This window comes from Odocoileus virginianus, chromosome 17 (assembly GCF_023699985.2).
Source record: "Odocoileus virginianus isolate 20LAN1187 ecotype Illinois chromosome 17, Ovbor_1.2, whole genome shotgun sequence".
Lineage (NCBI taxonomy): Eukaryota > Metazoa > Chordata > Mammalia > Artiodactyla > Cervidae > Odocoileus > Odocoileus virginianus.
The window spans coordinates 12,040,855-12,045,317 of NC_069690.1; the positions used below are offsets into that span (position 1 = coordinate 12,040,855).

General features: G+C 47.2%; 1 pseudogene; it reads left to right on the top strand.

Annotated features, from left to right (window-relative positions):
• Positions 1-3,012: 3,012 nt before the first annotated feature.
• Positions 3,013-3,303, top strand: LOC110126325 (ATP synthase membrane subunit K, mitochondrial pseudogene; annotated as a pseudogene).
• The last annotated feature ends 1,160 nt before the right edge of the window (positions 3,304-4,463 follow it).

Genomic DNA, 4,463 nt, shown 5'->3' on the forward strand with positions numbered 1-4,463 from the left:
GTGATTCGAGAGGTCGAGTCCACTGTTCACACAGGAGCTGGGTGAGGGTGGGGTCACAGTAACTGTAGTGAGATGAAGCCCGTGAGGGCCCGCGCATCACAGGTCCCCCCTGGCATTGCAACCCCACGAGGGTGGGCATCCAGGGTGAGATCTCTGCAGGGACAGGAAGGGGCCCAGGCGTGGCTGGGATCTGGGGGAGGACAGACGCAGAAGAGGGGTCCTGGCAGAGGGGGAACTGCCATCCCTGCTTTTCAGGATCCCTTGGGAGAAAGAATTCTCCCCTCTTTCTGTCAACTGAGTCGCAGCCCAGCAATGAACAATAAGAGTAATAAAAAAACAATAGTTTGGGACTTCCCTGGTGCTCCAGTGACTAAGACTCTAGGCTCTCAATGAAGGGGGCCTGGGTTTGATCCCTGGTCAGGGATCTAAAGCCCACCTGCTGCAAACTAAGACCCGGCACAGCCAAATAAATACATAAAAATTAAAAAATAAAAATAATAGCTCGTGTCTCAAGGGCCTGTATATCAATCTCTATTTTAAGCACTTTACCTCATTTCTGCCTCAGAGGAACCCTATGGAGAGGGTACTGTTTTAATCTCTACTTTACAGATGCAGAAACCAGAGCAGTAAAGTGACCTTCCCAAGGTCACAGAGCTTGTAAGTGGTGGAGTCATGACTCAAGCTCAGACGATCTGGGGCTTGTCCTGTGCTGTCCTGTCAGGAACTAATCCTGTATCCCTTTTGCTTCAGAGCAGGACTCCTCAGCTAAAGGGACCTCATTTGCCCCACATATCAATACCAGGCAGAGGTTTGTGGCCACCTCCCCAAACAGAAGACCTAGATTGGGCACCCCATGGCTACTGCTCCTTGCTTCTGTACTCTTGGGCAAGTTTGCTCATCTGTAAAATGGGTGGACGTACATTTGTTGAGCATCTCTTATGTGACACATTTTTTTGTTTTGTCTTTTGACTGCACTGCATGGCTTGCAGGACCTTCATGTCCCCACCACAGACTGAACCTGGGCCCCAGCGTCGACAGCATCAAGTCCTAACCACTGGACTGCCAGGGAATTCCATTACGTGCCACATTTAATTTAAAACTAACCACTACATTTTGAGATTGCTCCAATTAGCATCTGGGGAAGCTGAGGCACAGAGGAGCAAACCAAATCCCCCAAGGCCACATGAAACAGGCTGACATGGAGCTTAGTCTGGCCTATTTTGGAGTGCATGCCCTTTCTATTCCCTCTTGTCCCTCAGATTGCAATCCACAGAGATTCAGTTCCTGAGCGGGGGGGGGATGTCAATAATCATTATGTAAAAAAAGAGTTCCATGATTAACTCTGTTTAGGGAAGGCTGTTTTCAAAAAGTTAAGAGATTATTTGCTTCAGGACTTCTCAGAGCCTTTATTATGCTGGTGTGCCTTGGGAAGCTCTAAGAGCAGAGCAGAGTTAGTATGAACTTCTCTGTGAGATAGTTTGTCCGGAAGAACCTTGTGGGAAAAGCATTCCTTGGAACTCACTTTGAGAAAAACAGTACTTTACCCCACTGCTTCCCTGAGAACAATAGTGACGACAGTAGCAGTAACAGTAACGCCACAAAAGAGATCATCATGATCTTGTTAGTTGTGTGTCAGTTGCAATGATACTTTTCTGTGCAGGATTTTTGGGAAACTTTTCTGCATCCTCCCTAGATCTAAGCACCCTGACCCCTTCCTTGAGCTCAGGGCAGCTCCAGTCTGTTCCTCATGCCTGGGGCTCCTCACTCCTTTCCTCTAAGCCTTTGCCTGGGCCAGGCCCTTTAGGTTGCTCACCCCTTCCTCCCCTTCCTCACCTTGTTCCTGACAAAAATAAGGGAGGCTCGGAGAGGGGAAGTCATGTGGCCCAGTGTGTATGGTGAGACGGGCACCCCCTATCTCCTGCCCCTCTCCCACAGCCCACTTGCACAGGACACCCCACTTCTGAGCATCCATGATGGACTCATCCCAGGGCCAACCACGAGCTTCTCTGGCTCTGTCTCAGTCTTATCATGCTTGGTCTATATCATGCATCGCTAAGCGATGTCAGGACTGTCTCCTGTTATGTTGTTGTTCAGTCGCTAAGTCGTGTTTGACTCTTTGCAACCCCATGGACTGCTGCACGCCAGGCTTCCCTGTCTTTTACCATCTCCCAGAGGTTGCTCAAACTCATGTCCATTGAGTCGGTGATGCCATCCAACCATCTCATCTTCTGTCGCCTCCTCCTCCTGCCTTCGATCCTTTCCCACTATCAGGGTCTTTTCCAGTGAGTCAGCTCTTCGAATCAGGTGGCCTAAGTATAGGAGCTTCAGCTTCAGCATCAGACCTTCCCATGAATATTCAGGGTTGATTTCCTTTAGGATGGACTGGTTTGATCTCCTTGCCGTCCAAGGGACTCTCAAGAGTCTTCTCCAACACCACAGTTCAAAAGCATCAATTCTTCAGTGCTCAGCTTTCTTTATAGTCCAAGTCTCACATCCATACATGACTACTGGAAAAACAATAGCTCTGACTATATGGACCTTTGTCGGCCAAAACAATGTCTCTGCTTTTTAATATGCTGTCTAGGTTTGTCATAGCTTTTGGTATACTGTATTAAAAAAAAAAGCAGTTTTGTTATGGTATTCCTATATAATAAAATTTACATATTATCATATTCATTTAAAAGGTGCTTATTATAATAATTTTTCTATATAAAGAGCACAAATCAGCACACAGAATCATAAATTTTTTACAAAGTAAAAACATCTGTGTAAGCAGCATCTGTGTCTGAAGCAGATCATCTCCTGCCCCAAAGAACCTCCCTGCTGGTTCCTCCCTTCACCCAAGGTTAAACACCTGACTTCCAACCCCACGGAGGTCTGTTAAAAAAACAAAACCAAAAAACAACTCATTGGGACTTCCCGGGTGGTCCCATGGTTAAGAATCTGCCTGCCGCCCGCTGCCAGAGGGATTAAGGGGCCTCAGCGCATGGTGAAGGACACAGGCCATGGAGTTTGAACCTTTTGAAAGATTGAAATCATGGCAGGTCCAGAAACTGATGCCCAGTTCCATTTCACTGGTATCAAAAAATATTTCAACTCTTACACTCTCACAGGGAGAATGAATTGTGTGCTGGCCACATACAGAAGCATTGCTTTAATAGTCTTATACTTCAAGTTAAGGTCTAAAGAAACTGCAACTGTGAAAGCAACATAAACAGATTCTGAACTGTACATTATCTGTTAAGTTCCCATGCCTGAAGAAGCTAATGTCAACTCATCACATGATATTCAATTTGTACAATAAATTATGAACTTGGAAAAAAAAAGAATCTGCCTGCCAATTCAGGGGCCCTGGGTTCAATCCCTGGCCTGGAAAGATCTCACGTGCCATGGTTAAGTAAGCCCGAGAGCCACAACTGCCAAGGCCCGCTCACCTCGAGACTGTGTACTGCAACAAGAGAAGTCACGGCAATGAGAAGCCTGCACACTGCAACGAGGAGTCGGCCCTGCTCGCTGCAGCTAAAGAAAGCCCACGTGCACCAAAAAAAAAAAAAAAAAATTAAACAAACTCATCAACTTATCCCTTTCCCTTTTCCTTCTTTCCTTCCTCCTTCCCTCCTTCTGACCCACTTCCTTTATTCCTCCAGCCCTCCTTCCTTTCTTGTTGATTCTACATCCGTATAGTTTATTTGAAGTTTATAGTAAGAGGCACAGCGAGAGAGTGTAAAAGCCTTAACACAGTGTCCTGGGGGGCGGTGTGAGGTGAGGGGATCAAGTTGCTGAAAGACCTGACTCTAGACTGGCCACTGCCAGCTGTGAGGCCTGGGGCTTGTGACAGAACCTCTCTGCCTTAGTTTCCTTGTCTGTGAAATGGGAGTAATGACTTGACTGACTTGCAAAGGGTGATGGGAAGATTAAACAAGGTGTCTTTACCTGTGTGTGCAAAGTGTCTACATGCACCTGTGCCAGGAAGCCTGGGGAAAGCTCTGCTGGGCAATAATATCGCTTACAAGACGAGAAGTGAGGACAAGGGATGAGAATCAAGGCTATTTAATGAGCACCTGCTGTATGCTGGGGCTTTACCTCTGATCTTGCCTGGCTGTCCTGCAAGAAGAGATTATCTCCATTTTATTTATTTATTAAAAAAAAACCATTTATTAATTTGGCTGCTTCCGGTGCTGACTGCGGCAAGTGTGATCCCTGCTGCAGCACGTGGGCACTCTGCCCCACCCACTCGGATCTTAGCTCCCCGATCAGGGATCAAACCCACATCTACAGCATTGGAAGGTGGCTTCTTAACCACTACACCACCAGGGAAGTCCCCATCTCCACTTTATAGATGAGGAGATGAGGCCTGGAGAGGTAAATCCTGAAGACGTGGGTTGGTAAGTGTTGGAAGTGGAGCTGGAACCCGAGGAGTCCGGCTTGAATGCCCACGTTCCCACCTTGGGAACAGCCTTGTG